The 21,804-nt window shown below is 37.1% G+C and overlaps 1 protein-coding gene across 1 annotated transcript in view; it reads right to left on the bottom strand.

The window, feature by feature from the left end:
* The window catches only part of LOC145940923 (uncharacterized), a 204,571-nt gene that overhangs the window by 127,140 nt on the left and 55,627 nt on the right, over positions 1-21,804 (bottom strand). Inside the window, exon 2 of the mRNA XM_083046581.1 lies at positions 19,444-19,484. The gene's annotated coding sequence lies outside the window, so the exon portion shown is untranslated. The remainder of the gene's footprint in view (positions 1-19,443; positions 19,485-21,804) is intronic.

Here is a 21,804-nt window from a genome sequence, read left to right as displayed (position 1 = left end):
TCAGTAGAAGCCAAACATCTACCGGCGCGGTCGGGCCCTCGGGTCTCCCTCCCCCCCTTCCGCGTTTCGAGCATCCTTCACCTTCGCGGCTTAAATACCTGGACCTAGAGGCATCAGCCTCTCCCAAGACGGTGTGAGGTGAGGAGAGGTGAGAGAGATGCGCCTGACCCTTCGTCTTTGCCGCTGTGGCACCCACTAATTGTAACGAGACGGTAAACATTGGTGAGCGCGCCGGGAATTGTCTCCGAGGATCCCGCTGCATGTCGCAGCTCAAGAAACACGACATGCGAGACGAATCCATTTACGGGTTATATATACGTGCGCGCGATACCTACCTTATACCTGTCTGTCGGTGTGCGGCGTAAATTTGGACGATGGAGATTTCGCGATGTTGCGCGAGAACTGATCGTGAGAAGCGTGTAATTTAAAGATATCGCGAGATATATTCATTTTATATATTATTACAAGGGGTGTATACTCTTGGGAAATCCTTGAAAACCTAATATTTTCAAGGAATTTTGTTCTACCTCGAAAAATCAGGGAGTTCTTATAAAATTTGATTTGGATTCGGAGAATTAAAAAAAATTCCCCTGTGATTATTTTATTCTTATTTAGCACTCGAAACATATGTCTAACATATCATTGTAATATTTAAGTTTCTATTAAAATTTCATGTGGATTTTTACTTGATCTATTTTTTTAATATCAAGATTTATATAAGATTCAGAAAATTGTTCAATTTTTCAATAGATAATATTTAAATAAATTACTCTCCTTACTTATATTTTATAAAAAATTAAATAAATAATTTAATACGAATAAATAACAATTTAAAATAAATAATTTAAATAAATTCATATTTCTTAAGACATTTATAATAAATTATTTTTTGTTTCATATTTTTGTCTTATATTTTTACATATATTTTTAGCGATAGATGTATATCAATTAGATATAGTGATATATATCAAACTTTGTTATTGTCCAAATTAATTTTTACTATTAATGAATCAATAGTAAATGCTGGAAAAACTGTACTCTTGATAACTTTGCAATCGCATGAAACGTAGATAACATATTTGAAAGCGCACACAATAAAGAAACTGATTTTACAAAGCTGTATCTACAAATTTGTTTATTTTATCTGAAATTTTTAACGAAAATACCTGGAAGATCAGGGAATTCTCAGGTAATTTTTTTACAAGATTTGAGTAGACGCCTTGATTATATTATTACATTACTGGCATAAATGTAACTTAATTATATATGCTTTAAGAAGACGGCTCGTTGCAAGTTGATTTAATTACAGTGAATATATACACTCGCATCTATACCTATCTTCGTCCAAAGATTAACGCCGCATCGCATCAAAGAATGTCGCCACCCCAAGTAATGTCGTTCCATCTTGAAAAATTCGCGCTCACGTCGCGGTAATTACTCGCGCGGGTACGAGAACTTTACCTCTCTCTTTCTCTGTCGTTTCTACGAAGAAAGAAGTCAAGAGAGAAGACTTTTGATTGACTCCCTTGGTCCTTCGTTACGCGGAACGAAGGGCATACAACGCGGCCCACACCCTTTGTTTTCCGAATGCAAATAAGTAGCCTCAACCACTCACCCTCTTCTCCACCACCGCCCCTTCTTTACCTTCTCCACCCTCCCTCTCTATCTCTCTCTCTCTCTTTGTTCATCCCTCGCGCAGCCCCTAGTTCTGTCTCTCTCTCTCTCCCTCTCTCTCCCTCGTTGCCTTCCCCTCTACGTATCTGTGTATGTGAGAGTACATCCCCTGCTCTCTCACACCGCGAAACGCAGAACACAGCGCATGCATATTCATACGTGGACCATGGCTGTGTGTGCACGAGAGGTTATTAATTAACCGGAAGCCTAATCAAGGCTCGTAGTCGAAGAGGGTAGCCGTCTCTCCGCGTTGGCGAAACCGCGCCGAAATTGCGGTCCCTGATATAGGTAGCGGCAGACTTGATCGGGCAAAAAAATACTGATAGATGGAAAGGAGATAAAAATATACGATCACGTGTATGTAAACTTTAAGATACACCGCTCGATATAATTTTGGAGATTATTTTATACACGTTCGAGTCATCTTCAAGTATCCAAGATAACGAGGATTCGATTATTATAATGAGATGCATAGAATGAATTACAGATCACTCACGTTGATAAGAACTTGAATGATAGCCTTTGAAAATTGACAAAAATTCGTTCGTTCGTTTTCAGTATATTTTTATATCGAATGTTGCACATCCCCCGAAGAGGATTCCTCTCCGTTCTTAGAAACAATTTTATTAGTATCGAATATCATGTCATTGAAGATATTGTTACAAAACTTATCTATATATAAAGCTACTTTCTTGTCTTATTTCAATCGTTCCGAAAGAATCGCGCGCTATTTATTTTCGCATCTCGCCGAACAGGACCGAATCGAGAGAGCGAAACGATGCATATTAGCGATGATAGCATTGAAAATGTTTCAACGTCAAATTACACGTGCGAAGTAATATATTTCGGAATTCTAATTGGCCCCGCAACACGCGCTCAAAATGCATCCCGTCATATCGATACGGTGCATCGATCAGAACTATCTCTTTCTCTACATTGAGGATTATTATTATGTCTCCTCGTCGTATCTTCTCAGAAATGGATATATCAGCGTAGGAAGGTCGATATACGTATATATATATATTTGTACGTATGTATGTACGTATGTTATATACCGGGTGTGGTACCTTACACGGCAAACCGACAATCTCGCGCCATTACGATCGTATAATGATCGTTATCCGAGAGCACAAAGGGTCCAACCAGTGGTGCTCAGCTAGAACCAGGGTTTATCGTCCGATCTGCGGCTTCATGCCGGCTGTTTGCATGCGGCGATCACACTTCGCCGCAATTATGATCGAGAGATAGCTGATCAGGGCCGCATTTGCGCCGCGTTGTCGCGCGTCCACCGCATTTAAAGCCATCGAGAAGAATTGTAATTTACGTAATCGTCAGTCGGGATCGGTAATCCATTTTCTCTAATTGGATGGAATGTTTGCATTTTTAAAAGGAGACGAACATCACCGAGGAACTAGAGTAGCTGGCGAGAATGAGCGCAAATATAATTACAATCGGTTCAAAAATTTTCGAAAGTCAGGTCTACATTGAGGTGAATACGTTTTCGAAATGCGACCAAGGCGGGTCGACCGACGAATTTGAATTTTTCCGAATTCTTTGAATATTTTCTAGAAGCGGCCCTGAAGGCAAAACGGGCTTTCTCACCGCGGATCCGCGATCTACGGGGTGTAAGGTAAAGGAAGATCACCCGGGTGATCAACGAACACACCTCGGCTACACACGCTCGCGTGTAATTTATATTTAAATAAGTTCAGGATTGAAACCGCAAGGTAAATACGAGTTTCGTCGAGCTGCGCACACGCGCCGAGTTTCTTCGCGATCTTCAACGATACAGTATTGCGGTCGCCGGACGGCGATGCATGGGTAATCGATCATCAACGGGGAATCGATAGTATCAGGCCTGGAATGATCCTTGGGTTTTCTTTTTTTATCCACACGTGACATTTCGTGTGCTCTAGAAATTCTGCAAGCTCTAAAAAAATGATTAATCGCGAAGAGACACGCGACAAATGTTTGAGCGGTCTAGACAGAGAAGGAGAAAGAGAAGGAAGACATATAGAAATAGAGAGATGTGGTTATTTATTTAATTCTCGTAAATTCGAATTTTTCTTCCCTCGTAACGAAAGACGAAGAGCGGAAACAATATAAAACAATAAAGGGGTTCTTACCATAACGGCGCGGTCGGCGCAGCGCGATATTGTATCCGGAACTGCTTGCAGTTTCACTGAAGGGGGGAAAGAGAAGGAGGGTTGCTGGCGAGCTAAGGCGCGATAGAAGTGAAGGGGGTGGGGGGGTGGGAGGGGGTGCACACGGGTCAGTTGTCTAATATATGTGATAATAACTTCGAGACGGGGAATCGAAGGCGGCGGCGTGCGAATCTCAGATCTGCATATATGGATTGCTCCCCCTCCCCCTTTCCCTGTCCTATTTCTCCTCTCCTCGCCTCTTCGCGGTACCCGGCCGTGAATTTCGGGATTGAAATTTGAAATATGGAAATAACATGGAACGACCCTCTCTCGATCGCCACTTAAATACGGGCATTTTAGAGGAGGGATCCCGTGGAAAGTCGTTTTAAAGATTCCGGCGCGCGTTAAAATCGTCCCCCCCCCCCTGTTTCCTCCCCCTTCTATTTTTTTCCTCAAAGCTGGAATGGAAAAGCTGCTCCGGAGAGCGGAATCGGCGAAATGCCCCGGCGTCACAAGTGTCTTGTGTTTGACCAGCCATTTGTCGATCTCTCCCGCGGCTCTCAGGAAAGAACAATATTGCCCGGCGTTGTAATATTTGAACGGTAAACACCTTAGTGACGGTGATATTTTTTCGCTAATTTTTTCCTTATAATACGCATTGTTTTATGTACATTCGCGCGCGAGATTAATTAGTAACCTAAGCAAAATCGAGGCAACACGATTCGTATACATATACGATGTATATACGCGAGAAGACCGCGTGTGAAAAAAACAGGCCGGCAAGATCGAATCGGTACGCGGTATCGTTTCACGCGCGGTAACAACGAAACGCGAAACCGACACAAACGGTTCGTCCCTGCCTGAAATCGAGACTTGCCTGATTCCGCCGAATTCCGACGTACTCTGTAATGACCGACCTCTTTGTGCTAGAAACTCGTGTTAGAAATTCAGTCCCTTCTGTGACAACGCGACAGAGAGAGAGAGAGAGAGAGAGAGAGAGAAACCGAGAGCGAAATAGTGTAAAAAAAGAAAATAAAAAAAACAACTGTATTATATTCACACGCGCGCAATATGATCGGATGCGCGTTCGATTTTCATCAATTTTGTATTTTTTCGTTAGAACGCTTTAAAGTCGCTATATTAGTTGCGAGATAATCGTTCGACATGTTTTTAGAAAATTACATAAGTAAAATTAAGATTTTACGAGTACATTCGACTTTGTTTGCATCTCGAACTCTTATTTTTTTTAATAAAAAAAATTTTTATTAAAAAATTGTATATTAAAGAATTTTTTGTAATAAAAAAATATATTTTTTTATTATTTTGAAAAAAGAAAATAATACTTTCACGTAGACTCGAATCTGGACGAGATATAGGTTTGAATTTTCTATAAATATACCTCGAAAAACAAGAGCAGTACTTCAAGTACATTTCTGGATCAAATATGTTTGAATTTTTTTATGAGTCCTTATGAGAAATTTTGAAGGTAGATGAGTGTGTGTGCGTGTGTGGATGTGCAGCAAGTATCGTAAGTAGATTAAATAAGTAGATCGTAAGTAGATTTAGTAGTAGATTAGAGTTCGAATACTACACTTGTAAAAGATTCGATTCTTTACGATAGAAAGTACTTATAAGTACTGAATCTAAAATTCGAATATAACTGTTCCAGAGTCGATTACTTCGCAAGTATAATATATGTATATTAAATATTATTTTTTATGTTTAATTATTTTAATTATTTAAAATTTTAAATTTTAAATTCATAAAAAATAATATTTAATATATATTGATATAAAATTTAAATAAAAATAAAAAATAAATTTATAAATTTAAATAAAATTCAAAATTTAAATATTAGAAAAAATGAAATAAAAAATGATTATTGGATTCGACTCGTATTTTTGAATACATTCGCTCTCTCGAAATTACATATGCGACTTCCCGAAGACGGGCAGGGAATAAAAAGAAACCAGACCGATAATCGGTGCCTCTCTCTCAGTTACGACAAACAAAGTCTTTGTTTCGAGAATATAGACTCATCGTAATACGGAACATTAACCGGGCAGAAAGCATAACAGAGGACGTCGTAGAATCGCTAGGCTAGGAGATGCATAATGCAACGTAATGTGTGTTTTACTTTGGCTCATAATTCCGTGCATAAATATAATTTATTGTCAAAATAAAAAACGCGCGATAAGAAACTCTACTCTTCTATTATTTCACAATCTTGAATATGTATTCTTAAATATATTTCAATTTTTACTTTTCGAACATATTCGAGTTTGCTATACGTTGCTTATGAAATCTGTACACCTGGATCGCTTCTTCGAAGAATAATTTGAATTATTCGCCGTGCATGTCGCGAATAATAACCTGCGCCTTCGATTCGATCGATTACGATTATATCTACAAGTTTCAAAAAGAAATTAGGTCGGTCTTTAGACTTTTTAGAACTAGGATTCCACTCGCGATCTAACTAAGAATCATCGAGAGGAGACATAATGACCATTTTCACGCAGTCTACAAAATGGAGAGAGATAGAGAGCGAAAGTAGGAAGAGAGAGAAGGGGAAGGAGAAGGAAGGAGCGAGAGAGAGAGAGAGAGAGCGAGAGAGAAACGAGCTGGCGGCCGGTGCAGTAGAATTATTAATTAAGCACACTAATTAAGCGTGTTCATCGTGCTCGCCCGCGGGGTCAGCCAGTGCGCGCATTGTGAAAGGAGCACGCGATTACAAACGCGTTCGTTAATAAATTACCTTTACGCTAGAAACGCTGCGCCTTCCCCTTCCCCATTCTTTTTCTCCCTATGCTTTCGTTCAGCTATTAAAAGTCGTTGTTCGTAACCGTTTATTACAGTAAAAGGCTCGACCGCGCGATCACATGAACCTATCTTAACTACCGGCCGATTATGTGTCTTCTCGATCTGTATATAAGAGACAAAAGAAATGTAGTAGAGAAAGAGAGAAAGATACACGAAACTCATATTTATATTTAAATGTTGCGATATTATCATCGTAAAATCGACTAGATTCTATAAATGAAAAAATAGCATTTTCCCAAAAAATTGCGGGAAACCTTATACGCTGGAAAACGTGAGAAGAGGCAAGTCCAAATCGCCTAATTCTTGCAAATGCGGCCGCTAAATAACGGTATACCGTAAATAAAAGTAGCCGATCGCGAGAGCGTGCAGGTCGAAGATGCGTCTTTAATGATCATCGAAACTTCCTGGTTCGCGGGACTCTCACGCGCTCTCCCTTCACCCTCCACCCTATACCTAGGTACCATAAGTCGCTTAACGAGGGAATCTGCGGTGAGTGGGAATCGGGGCCGGGAGAGGAGAGAGGGGGAGGGGGGAAACGACGGACGGTACGCGGAGGGTACGATATTATTAACAGTCTCTCGTTATTTATTCCTCGTTAATCCCATGCATTTATTACGCTGCCGTATACCGTGCTTTCTCTCCACGAGCATTCGACCTTCTTCTCCCCACCGACCTTCTTCCGCACGATACACGGTCGGAAAGTGGGCGACTTAATGAATCGATTCGTTAACTCTGATAATGACTTTGTCACCAGTTGCAAGAAACAGCCAGTTTCTGTTCATCTGCTAGCTAACGCTCAGATTAGTATCTGTTTTTTTTTCTCTTTCAATCAACATAATTTCTCTTCTCGTTATCTAGTTGAGATACTATTCATAATTTTTAATGATTTACCTAAGGACAAGTTCTCACATGATTAATTAAATATATGTAATTTTCATAATAGTGGACGACTTGATGAATCGATCCCTTAATTCTGATAATGACTTTGTCATCAGTTGCAAGTCAAATACATTTTTGTTTATGCTCGGATTAATATTTTTTTTCAATTGATATTATTTTTCTTCTCATTATCTGCTTGAGAAACTATTCATTTTTTAAAATCATTTACCTAAGGACAAATTCTCATATGATTAATTAAATATATTTAATTTCATTATAGAGATAAAATATTCTCATTGAAAAATAAATGTTTAATTAGAAAAATAGAATACGATTCGAAGAAATATACTTGGAATATTTTCAAAGTCGAGCATGACTGAACTATTTATTTTTAATCATTTACTGAGCCCTAAGGGCAAGCTATCGTATAATTAATTAAACACTCGTAATTTCATAGTAGAGATGAAATCTCTTTACTAAAAAATAAACATTCAAGAAATAGAATATGATTCGTAGAAATATTTTGAGTATTTTTCAAAGTCGAGCATGACCGAACAGGTGTTTCTGTTCCTCGCATCGAGGATCATAAGGATTCCGAGCTTATTCCTTTTTGGACATTGGCTTGACATAATCTCAGGATTAAGATTCTTGTAGGTGTGGAAGATTAAATTACAGGCGAGCCGGTACAAGATAGTGCCCGCTTGTGAAGAAAAGCGACAAGATATCGTCTGAGAAAGGTTTTTATCGTCTCCCCTTTTTGCTCGCCAGATAAATGTCGCGTCGACCTCAACGAGTATTTAGGATTATACTTTGCTTTGTGATTACGGCGCGTAAGAAAAAAGAAACGTGTCCAATTTCACAAAACTGCGCGTTAATGAAATATATCGATCGTATATATTTCGAATTTTTTTATCGAAATGTTGTCTCTATATATATGAAATTAATTTTGTTTAAAATTTATTTGCGTTGTGAAAGTAAATGTTGCGTTATCTCGTAAACAAAAAATAAAACGCATCGTGTGTGTGTGCTTTTCATTTTATTAATTTGCATGTGATATTGAAACCAGATGAAATTTTATCAATGGAAGCGAAAAAGGTTCTCTGATATTAAATCACCATCAAGGGAAGAAGGACCAATCAGAGACCTAGGACGCGGTTACGTTAGCGTAAAATCTATGAAAATTATCTTGACTTGAAGATTGATAGGTCTATTGTTTAATGTTACTCGGTCCATTTCAAACATTTATCAAGGCACTAAACTGATATAGTGAAACGCCGGTATATGCAAATTGACATTTCGTTGAAATGTAAAATTTAGACAAATAATATTCTCGAGGAAAAAGGAAAATTATATCTCGAAATGCAAAACGAATTTGAAGAATCACTGTTGATGAGATAATTTCAATATTTAAATATTTTTTATAATTATATATACAATATATATATATATATATATATCTTATAATATAATTATATTTTTATATATTATATATTATATATTACATATTATATATAATTATATTTATAATATAATTTATAGTATTATATAATATTATACATATAATATTTCGAAGATTTAATATATAAAATATTGAATACATATAAAAGACAACAATAGGATAAAGACAAATAATTCTTATTCAATAACTTATTGATATTGATCAATTTTCGCGCGTTAAGAGCTGATACATTACTTATACGGTTCTACTTATCGAAATTAATTAATATTTCCTCTCATTTCTCTACACCCGTACAAGCTTCGCGTTAACTAATAAGGTCTTCAGCAAAGATTGCGGATACTTTTCACGTGAGAAAAGCAGGGTCGTTGAAGATGGGGGGCACCTGTCGTCCACGCATAGAATCCCGCGCGCGCACCAGCCACGCCGCATAAAGAAGTTCATTATCGCGACGTTTAATTATGTATTTATTTTTAGAGTCCTTTGTCGAGAGAGAACCCCGGAGTCCTTTACCGGGAAAAGAGTTACGCCGATTCTCGGTAACCCTTCCCATTGTCGTCCATTGCTAGCTGACTGCTAATGAATTTTCACCTTTTTTCGCCTTATTTGCTCATTAGTGCTTTACCCTCGCCTCGTCCGTTTCCTCTCCGCCGTCCGCCTAACGGCGACCGTTCCCCCCTCTGCCCCCTCTGCCCCCCCGTACCCTCCCGCCCCCCACCGCACCCTTAATCCCGACGCGACGGCCGTTCCTTCGCCCATATGGGCTTCGGCGCGTTTAGCATGCTCGTCGCGCGAGTAAAAAGGATTCGATAATTTAGTTATGAATACGTCTAATACGAAACACTCGCGTCTCTGGATTTCCCGTGTAGAGAGAACTTTGCACGCGCATATATAGTGGTTAGAAAAAAGTACTATAAATAGCCTTGTTTTTTTCTTCGTAATTCTATCGAATCACGGGTAAAGTTATTCGCTTAATTATTCGCTCGTGTTTCAACGAGTTCTCGGCTGATCGAGTTGATGAGGGGATTGATCAAGTTCACTCTCTCTCTTTCTCTCTCTAATTTAGACATTTTCGAACGACGGCAGCTGCGGCGGCGTCAGTGGTAGAGCTATATTTGTTATATTTTCACTCGAATCATCATTATTACGCGGCACCGCATGCGAGGGGATTACGCCTCAATCCGGTCTGCTATAAATTGGGCGGTATTGACGCTCGCACACACATACATATACACGTGTACAGCCGCATTCACAAACTCGGAAACGCGAAACGGACATTAGGAACCATAGATCTTATAGATATGGCAATTAGCAGGCTTTGTCCGGACAGGGTTAGAGAGAGAAACATGCTTTTTAATACTTCTCTCTCTTGAAGTGTCCGGAGAACAATCGTTCTCAGAAGTACTAAAAAGTATATTTCTCTCTCTAATCTCCTCCGGACGCTGCTTCTCATACAGAAACTACAGGCAATTGCCAGTCCTTATCTGTAAAGTCTATGTTAGGAACTCTCTCTCTCTCTCTCTTTCTCTCTCGCCTTTGGGGAGATCATTCGCTCTATTAATCTTGGGCATCCGCGAGGACGATCAATCCTGTCGCTGTCACTATCTGTTCAAGTCCCCGAGGAACGATCGCGTCTTTAAAATCATCGAGCCCCTTCGCCAACACCTGAAGCGAAGATCAGACAATCGACTACAATAGTAAAAACTGTTTCGCGTCTGCTTCCGGCGAGAGGGGAGGGGAAAAGGGTTACGGTGACCGCGCGCAAGGAGGGCAAAAGGTGCCTCCGGAGGGCAAATGACGGGAATAAAGGATGCGCGGAGGAAAATATATCTGGGAAAAATCGTACGTCGAAAACGCGGCGCGGTACGGAAGAAGAAAGAACCCATCGTGGAATCGCGGCAAAAGAAATATCGTCGGTCAACGAAGATAATCCGTATCCTGGCAGTAACGACGACGGGATGGACAAGCTAGAGAGGGAGGAGGAGGGAGATAGAGAGGAGAGAAAGAAAGAAACGAAGGGTTTAGTCGGAAGGGAGGAACTACCCTTAGCTGGTTTCCCTCAGGAGGTTTTATAATGGCGTCCAGTTATTACCGCAGAATCCACGGACACGACGCGAATCTCCGACAAGGGACGAAGGCCGATTTAACAAGTACTCGAATATATACGGCATGAGTGTACAGATAGAGCGAGGAAAAGGGGGCAGGGAGAGGGGGGGGGGAAATTCTGGAGAAAGAAGACGCGAGATATCTGACGGTACAAATCATTGATAAGGATTTGTGTCGTTGTTGCTCCGATAACGCAGAGAAAACGTTAACTGCGCTTTGCTAGGTTTTTGACGACGCGAAAGACACGTGGACCCTCAATAATACGAGCGTGAGTAACGACCGTGATTAATATTAAGCAAAGCACGTAATTTACCATCCTCGCGAAGATTTATCGGCAACAGGCAGCCGAGCGACATCGCGTTTTAGTTGGCGTTATATAACGATGCGTTTGCGAATTATTTAGCCGTGTCATTTTTTATTTCGGAATATTATACTCTTCTTTTTTTTGTATAAAAAGTTCTGCCCCCCTAGAATCTTTTTCGAAATCCGTTTTAATAAAATTATGAAATTGTAGTTAAAGTTATATAAATTTCCGATTAAAATAATTTTGATCGGAAAAATACGAATCGTTCTTTTCGGATAACGAACGACATCGCGTTTTAGTTAGCGTTATATAGCGATGCGTTTGCGAATTATTTAGCCGCGTCATTTTTTATTTCGGAATATTATACTCTTTTTTTTTTTTTTATAATTCTCTCTCATATCTTTTAAAAACTTGTTTTAATAAAATTATGAAATTGTAGTTAAAGTTATAAATTTATGATTAAAATAGTTTCGATCGAATATAAAGTTCTTTTCGAATAACGAGAAAATTATTTCTCGTATATTTCAGAAAACAATTAACAATCAAATGATAAAATATGTCGTTTTCGTAAACGTATATACGAATTTGTTTCGAAAATTCCCGGACCCCTTTCGCCTAACCGGAAATAATCAGTACAAACAAACTTTCTTAATTCAATTTATCGATCAGTTTTTCGACGCTCGGAGTCGGGATAATTAAATGTTGAAAATCGACCGGACTCGGTGACGGATGATATCGGCCGGCGGATTTTCCGCTTTCGACGTGAAAGCGAGCACAATGCGCGATAAAGGGTAGTTCATTTGTGCGCTGCGCGCGCGCGTTTAGAACCGTATAATATAAAAAGCTCTCAATTAAAAAGTCGACTCAATGTTCGAATAACCACCACCGGACGCAATGCGTCAGCATTTTTTTCTGATTCTTGCGTTTCATTAAAATCACAATGTAATTGGTAATATGATAGTACGTTTTTTCGTTAACACCGCTGGCATTATGATTATGGTTAAAGGGTTCCAGCACGCGCATATATGCAGCTTCCGAAAGCTACATCAGTTTCAAAAGTTGGAAATGATTAAAAGTTTAAAAGGCCGTGATTTCGAGGATAATGATTTTTCGAACAATCGGATAAAATGCTTCTTTTTTTCCTTTTTTTGCAAAAAAAAAAAAAACCATTAGATTATTATAAAATCGCTATTTTAATTGATCCAATTATTTTGACGATCTCTCGGTGCACGAGATATTTCTCACGACATTTATATTTAATTATATACAATACATAATAATGCATTATACGTATAATAGTAACGTTCAATGGCAATATTTTTTTCATATCGACTGAAGAAATGATTTCAGTTTTATATACAAAGCAAATAAAAGTAACGAAAGCAAACGAGACGTGGAATCTCTTCCGTATTGTACTTGTGCCAAAATTCGTGCACGTTTTGCTCTAATCTCGGCTTGAACTAGAAAAGGCTACCGGCACGAGCTTCTCTTTGATATATGGGATGTCAATTTAATAGTGTCCGTAAAATATGTCTCTCCTTAGCACTTATAGGAGGATTGAAATTAGACTTTTCTGTCTTGCAAATTACGCACAATATATGTAAGAAGAAAGCTTTATTTCTTCTGTTTCGAGAGTTGTAAATTTTATTAGTGCACAATTTTATATGTATGATGTGTGTATATATATATTTATATTATTATTTATTTATATTAATTAATATATTATTTATACAAATATACATATATTAATATTATATATTAATTATACATATATTAAAAATTAATTATATACTAATTACATATATTAATTAATATTTATATATTATATATTATATATAATATTAATTGATGTATACCTATACATAATTTTATATATATATATAATCTTTAATCTAGATAATTATTTAAACATACACTGCTCGAATTAAATGAATACACTTATATACATATATGTATATATCGCGCATCTATCTCGTGCACATGTGTACGAACACGTGGTATATCTTGCGACGTGGCCCCGTTTGATCTCTTTTTAGTCCTTGAACGGAATAGAGAGGCTCCTTTATACAAACACCGCGGTGCAAAGAGAAAGAACGCTTTGCATGTGTTTTGACTAATTAACATACGTGAAAATCCTCTTAATTGGGTGATTAAACGCCTGCGGAGAGACTCTAATGGGGAACAGGTCTTCCGCGCCGTATCCTTTTTTTGTTTTAGATTTTTTCTTATTTTCCTTATTTTTATCATCGTATTCGCGCGAGAGGTCAGATCCGCATTCGTGTCTAGTCTAGCCTGATGTATAGCCTGGTCTAATCTGATCTCGCTTAGCCTAATTTTAAACAGCGCGCGATCTAAGTTGGATCGATCCAGTCTTGTGTTTAGTTTCCTTTATCCCGAAATAATTCATTCAAGCGTTAATTCAGTTTGAAGCGGAATATTTAAAAGGCTTATGTGTCTTTTTTTTAAAATTAGATTTCACATTTAAATTGAAAATTAGAGAAGCGCCGTGTTGTATTACGATGTAACGTCGTAAAAAAAAAAAAAAGACAGAGCTTCGCCTACTTGGCGACGTTAGAAATCGATGAGCAAATCCTCGGTGAGCAACGTTTATCGCATTAGAGCGGCCTTTTCATGGCTATTACGTCGTTCCGGGGACAATTTTTTGCCTTCGCGTGAGATATCGCGAACTCGTTCGTTAACGAAGGAAAATCGAAGAAGAGACGGCGGTCTGGGTGGAAGAAGCGCGGAGGGCGGCTATCTATTCAATTATCACCTCGGCACGGCCGCATATACGTACGAACAGGTAATCCCATTTCACGACTTCCGGCCATTCCTCGGGTTTTGAGCGACGTGTCCTGTGACGTCACATACGTGCTATCATTCACTTCGCGGATGCATGGCTGCTCGACTTTACTGCCTCATCACCCTCTTGCCTGCCACTTTCTTAATTGCACAAGAGAATCTGAACATTGTTAAAGGCTTTAGAGAATCCGTACGATAGAAACCGTGAAAACGCGCGCGTCGCGATTACAATGATTTAGCTGAGCTAGAGTAATTATAAGATGCTGAGGACATAAGAGTAGGCTGTCAAGCCGGACTAGATCGTAGTCGATCAAACAAGCAAGATTATACTTTAGAATAAGAAAGACTAGATGTACTAGTATCCGCTTTTTAAATAATTAAAATGAAAATAAGTAATAAGTAATAAATATAATATTGATCTAATATTGTAAAATTATTTAAGGCACATTTATATAAACGTAAAATATTTCATTTAATTTTATAATTATTTTAGTTTTATTAAAGTTGGATTTGTAAATAGAAGATTAAATTTGTAGATAAGTAAAAATAAAATTAAGATATTTAAATAAAAATGATAATAAATATCGAATTTAAAGATAATTTTTTCATTTGATATTATGCTTCAAGAATATAAAAAAATAATTAGTAGACCCCTAATTATAATTAATAAAGAATGTAACTGAATATATCATAATTTGATTTTTACATTGTTAAAAAAATTAATTAAAGAATACATTAATAAAATAATAATAATAATAATACTGGAATATATATGTAAATATTCCCATTATTGTTATTATTATTTTATTAATTTATTCTTTAATTAATTTGTTTAAACCTAACAATATTAAAATCAAATCATTTATATTTAATTATACCATTTTTAATTGTAATTTTCGAATCTATTAATTATTTATATCTTTTAATTAATTTTTTATAGCTTTGCAGCTTATTTTCAAATGAAAAAATTAACATTAAATTTGATAAATATTTTATCATTTTTATTAAATATCTTAATTTTATTTTTACATATCTATTCAAGTATATGTATATCAAATTTAATCTTTCTTCTACTTACAAATCCAACTTTAATGAAATTAATATAATTATAAGATTAAATAAAATATTTTTTCAAAATATAAATATCGCTTAAACAACTTAGCAATTAAATCAATATTGAAATTAATGTTATAGTAATAACAAAATTTAGACAAAATAATTCTTTGTTCATGAAATGACTAAACTGAACTAACTAATCTGTCTTTAACAGATAAGTAAAAATAAAATTAAGATATTTGATAAAAACGTTTATTGCCAATCAGTTTGTAAATGTAAGATTATTACTCAAAAATATCCGTGATCGGGATTTATAATTATATTATTTTCTAATAATTAATACTTTTTTGCGAAATAATTAATTCCTCTTTGAGCGTTTATTGCCAATCAACCCGCAAATGTTTGCAAGATTATTAGGTATCGAAAATATATCCGTGGATATCAGGGGATAAAGGCTTCTTTTGGGTTTATAAGTAAAGTACAAGTCTCCGCGCTACTAGCAATTTACTATCTTCTGGTAATTAACCGCTTCCTTAAGCCGAGTCGTATCTCCCCTTATCTGTTTCACCGTATCTGCCCTATACACACGTACATACGTACATATACACACGTTGCTGCGTACGTTCTAAACAAAGAGCCATTTTCCCACATGGGAGCACCGTGAAATTCTACAATTGCGTGCGTGCATGCATATGGGTGGCGATCGAAATCTCCGTAGCTATTTAAGTCAGAGGTGGGCAACCTTTTGAGGGTCAAATCAAATGAGAATTTTTAAACGCTTGTAAACAATGCCTCGACTTATCGTCGTTTAAGAGAGAAAAGAATATTGCGTAAATTGTCGTTCGACCGCGCGAAATATTTCTCTAAAAATAATCACGTTTTTTTTTACGTATATTTTCGGGGTACTCACTTTAAGAATATTAAAAAACCTTTCTTCGCGTTCACCGTTTTTTTTTTTTTTTTTCAACAGCCGAGTAATTAAGCTTTGTGCCGTTTTTCTGGCGCGTTCTTTTATTCCTCAAAAGGAAACCCAGTATCTTTAACAGTTTTCCCTCCTCTTTCCTTTCCTAAAAAAATTAGAAAGACTCTCACGAAAAGAACTGTCCAGATAAAATTAAAATTCATTTTATCCGCTTGCAAAATTTACGAGCACAAGAACGGTAGTGTTAAAATAATGCGAATTGAAATAAGATTTGAATTTCAAGGGACCAATTAATGTGTGTTGTAAAGCACTTGTACGGAAGACAGGAAGCTCAATCTCTCTATCCGAGAACAATATTTTCTACAATATCAATTAATATACTTTGTGATTAAAATAATTATTAATATCGATTTAATTAAACGAGATGAAAGAGTCTAGCTTTTTACTGAAGGGTCGTAAAACTGAACGATAATCGTGCGATTCGAGATATTGTTTTCGTGCACGCATTAATATTAAATCGATCCGTTCGATAACAGAAAATTATCCCATTTCTTTACTCAAGATTAAATCTTTTTTTCGCGATTGTGAAAAAGTAAATTGCTGTTAAGATAGCAATCCGATTTGATGAATCATCGTAAAGATTAATACAGTGCTATGTACACCTACATCGTTTGATGTAGGATGCAAATATTACCCGAAAACAATCTGTGAAGTTTAATTACGAATAGTTGGAGTGTATTCCCAGGTACAGTTGACCGACAATGTCCATATTTTCGGCTTCAGTTTCAAATGTCATATCGCCCGGTAAAGATGCCGTTGAAATTTGCGGGCACACATATACAGGGTGTCCCGAAACTACCGCGAGATATTTTAAAGGCAGATTCTCTGGCCAATTTAAAAACGATTTTTCCTCAGCGAAAATGTCGAGGCACCAATAATTTTCGAGTTATAAGCGATTAAAAATAAAGGGTTTCTCGTAAACTAAGCCCTCTAGAAATATAATATTAACAAAACCACATTCTTCAATTAATTTTAAGTAAAGTTTCTTTTAATAGAATTTTAATTTAAGGCTTAGTTACAAAGATACATGATGACAAAAATTGGGAACATGCAAAAGATGATGGTCTCCCTCGACATTTTCGCTGAGGAAAAATCGTTTTTAAATTGGCCAGAGAATCTGCCTTTAAAATATCTCGCGGTAGTTTCGGGACACCCTGTATATGCATGCGACAAAAAAACGTTGTTACATATTTTATTTTCCACTCTCGACGGAAAACAAAATCGGGTTTTTTTTACACGAGGAAATCTCTTGAAAATAGTTAGATACGCATCTTATATATTATACTAGGTGTCCTAGACTTACCGGATCACCCGTTAATGAAAGATTCTTAAATCTGGGACACTCTGTATATCGGAAAAATCTTTTTTCTTATGAAAGACGTGAAATCTTTATTAGACGAAAATAGTCGTTAGCAATATAGGCTCATATACTAGACTCAATATATGCAATGCTTAGTTTGGCATACGATAAAGACTGCGATGGTTAGATCGGGTTAGGTACTGTTGCGTGCGTATCGACACACACACACACATATATACACATATACATATGTCTACATAGGAGATTACATAGCATGTCTCAAAGTAGGATAGGGAAGGATATCGAGTAAGAGAAAGAGAGAGAAGGAGTGAGAGGGAGCGAAGAGGGAAGGTGGAAGGGTGGCTTAGTACAATTTCTTCGAATCAAGCGAAAGCCAATTACAAGTTTAATTCAGAACTTTGCACGGGCGATAATTAGCCGGTAAATTAAATTTACTTTCGTTTCAAAACAATCGCGCAAGTTTGCCGCCCTGCGTGCCGCGGCGCGTCGCGACGAAACGTCGTCCTCGTCCTCGTCCTCGTCGTCGACGTCGTCGTCGTGCACAGGAACAATCGAGAATTGTACAAAATTAATTATGCGAACAATGACGTTGTAATGTCTAATGTTCCTCATCGATGTGGCGGTTTCGTATTGGCGTTGGAAATAAAAAATATATATTCAAGAGTTTCGTGGTTACACATCCGGAGAGGGAGAAAGAGAGACGCATTAAAACTTAATAAATTGAAACACAAAAAACTCAAGTTTATTCTTATTAACTATTGTAATAGAAATATTTGATACTTTTAAACTAGTCGGGGTGTATACTCCCAGAAAAACCTTGAAAACCTTGAAAAATCAGGGAATTTGGTTGGTATTCGGGGAGTTTTTTAAAAAAATTTCACCTTTGATAATTTTATTCTTATATATCACTTAAGAAAAGCATTTTTTGCAATAGTTAAATTTTTATTAAAATTTTATATGATTTTTTACTTGACGATCTATTTTTAGTGTCAGGCTCTTATATAAGTTTCATAGAAAAATAAGTTGTTCAATTTTTTAATAAGTAATATCTAAATGAATTAGTACTCCTTATTTATGTAATAAATAATTTAATAAATAATTTATTTATAAATAAATTAATATTTCTTAAAATGTTTATAATAAATCATTTTTAAATGGTAGAAAAATTGCTCTCGATAACTTTGCAAACATATGATTAAAACTATGATTAGAAAATGCAAACAATAAAGAAACTTATTTTAAAAAGCTGCATCTATACAAATTTTCTTATTTTATCTGAAATTTTTAACAAAAATACCTGAAAAATCAGGGAATTCTCAGGGAATTTTTTTACAAGATTTGAGTAGACAGCTAGTTCTTTTTTCTTCAATAATATATGAAAAAAATTATAGATTATTATGGGAGGAATCGCGTCATATAGATATATGTATAAACGTATTCTACGTTTCTACATTTATAGAGACCTGTGTAAAAGCGACTTTACGTTTCCTGAGAATTGATCAATACTCACACGATTAATCCTGCGTCGAGAATATATCCCTGCGCGCTCTATAGTAATTACTGTTACAGATACAAATACCTGTCTCGTATATTATACCGAACAACCCTGCTATATACTAGCGCGAGGATGCGCTGCGAAGTGATTTCTCTATCGAATAATTTAATCTTTGCACAGGCAAAAAATATTAATCTAGAGAATTTTAAAATTATTCTATATCTTAATATATTTTATCGCGCTCGATTTCTTCATTTGAAGAAACGAGGATGGAAGATGAAGAATTTATTAATTTTAAAACGTCTTTTGTCTAACTTTGTAGAGATGAATTAGCATTGTCGGGGGGGAATTCCGAATAATTAAATTACTACATTAATTGACAAGCGTAATAATAATTCACTCACCCAAATTATGCGGAAGAATCTTCACGTATGCTCGCTATAACCTGCAATCAATTATTAATACATAAATTTTGATCATTTCAAGTAAAGATATTATTAACCATAGAACGATAGTATATAAACGATATGATACATTGGAATCAATTGTCTCTTCTTATAACTTTCAAAATTAACATGTTTTTTCAGTCAATATTCCAGATACTAAATATTATAATTGTTGACAAAAGTTTTATTATATCTTTATTAGAAAAATGTTATACATTTAAAAGAATAAATAAAAATTTCAACTATAAATCTTTGAACGTATCTATTGTTCTAGGGTTATCAATGTTTTTTTCTTAAATAATATATAGCAAATGGCGAGTTAAATGCGCGTGCATATGTAGGTATGTGTGTGTAATGATATTTTTGTATCAAATTTCCATATCCCTATGTTAACTCTCGTAAGCCATTTCAGAGGCATAGTCATGTCATTCTCGCTATGCACCATTTACATATCGCCTCGTGGTATTTCTAAATTATTACCGTGTCACTTCCATGCTATTTCCGAATGATCATCATCGTTATACGTTGTTCATTTCATACATATTCCTAAACATTATTTTTTCAATAAAAGACCCACACGCATACGCCACTCTCTTCCCGCTTACTTTAAATACGTGCGCAATTTTTTATTTCGAGATTTTTAAATTAGTCAAACGTTATTGCAATATACACACAAGAAGGCGCGTGACACGTTCGGCTCTCTCGAATAATTTTTTTACATTCATGCATTCTGCGTGACGTACTGCAGTCAGTCTTGGGACGCCATAATCGCGGGTGACACGAGCGATCAGCCCCCGGCGTTATACCCAGGGGCATCGTTCTACGAGGTATGTTTCTTTAAACAAGCCGCTCTTTCGAGTAATGGTCTACCGGGCTCGGTATTTTACCGTCTTCTGCTTTGCATGTTTCAAGCCTACTAAAACTCTCAATAATCCGATCGAAAACTCAATTCCGCGCGTTACAAACGTGTCGTATTCTAGCACAGAGTCAAGTGTATAAGTCGTTGGAAGAGAGATACGCTTTATAGCTCAACTATAGTGTAGCAACCAAGAGTGTATTTAACACGTGGAAAAAAGGATCAGCTTTTAACGACGTTTAGCAATTTCGATCAAGGTTACGTAAGGTTGATATTTTTTCCGCGACATATTCGGCGACACTCCAGCATGAAGTGCACACGATATACATATATATATATATATATATATACACACATATAGACATCCTTCTATGTGCAAACGTGGAACGTCTTGGGATGCGCATACATTACGGACACGCGATCTCTCTCTCGCATTGAAAATTACAATTTAAATGGCCGCCGTCCGCGTTCTCCCGTGTCCGCTTATCTTCTCGTTTTCATCTAAACATCTCATTTTTATGCGCCATTGAAATTCCACGCGTCCCTTCTTTCGCCGGTGCCCCTCCTCGTCGGTCGGTCGGTCGGTCACGCGATACACCGGCGTTGTCACTCCGCGGAACTTTTTCGCCCTTCGGCTCGATATAACTATCCTAGGGGTTGTACTTTGTTCGGCCGGCGTGCAAACTAACTCGAGCACGCACGCGGTGAGTCGGCAACGCGAATCGAGACACCCTGTGTATATAAACGTCATAGGAACGGAGTCGGGGTCGCGTTGCCTCGCGTCGTACACCTGTGCATATACCCGGTGCGTTTCCAGGCTGCGAGCACTCTTCGCAGGCCAGAGAGTTGATTTAAAATTGATTTATGCAAATTGGCGCTGCACGAGCAATTAACAATTCCTTGTAGACCGGCTCGAGTATAGCTTTTCGACGAGAAGAGGTTGCGGAGGGGGCTGCGGGTGGGTGGTTCGGCAAGGCATCGGAGTCCTAGGATCCTCGGGGTGCGGCAGGGGCACGCACCAAGGGAAAGGGCTGGCTGCACATAGCCGAGCTGATGAAGGACGAAACACAGAGAATGCGCGATGTTCCGAGAAAATGGAATTAATTTGCTAGGATTAAATCCGCCTAGCGCCGCGCGCTATAGAACGCTCAATGTTTCTCGCGTACGTGTGCGGACTTATTTAGACAGAACGAGAGGGAAAGAGAGAGCGTTCCCTGTAAGACGGATCGTAAGAGAGAGAAAGAGGCTGAAGAAAACGGAAAGACGGGCGGCAACGATTACACAGACATTGGTTCTCCAAAAAAATATCACCTCGCGAAACGACGACATATGTGTTATTTTGTTGATTGAGATTTTTAATTGCTTTTTATATGATCGGTTTTTTGGGGGGGAAAAAAACCGATCATACCGGTGAAAGGGCAAATACGATAAAATGTAAACGGAGACTCTCCCTCTCTCTCTTT

This window comes from Prenolepis imparis, unplaced genomic scaffold, assembly GCF_030444845.1.
Source record: "Prenolepis imparis isolate NDT839.2.m4 unplaced genomic scaffold, iyPreImpa1.0 SCAF_9, whole genome shotgun sequence".
Lineage (NCBI taxonomy): Eukaryota > Metazoa > Arthropoda > Insecta > Hymenoptera > Formicidae > Prenolepis > Prenolepis imparis.
The sequence above is the reverse complement of the archived record's forward strand: the minus strand, read 5'-3'. Positions and strand labels throughout refer to the sequence as shown.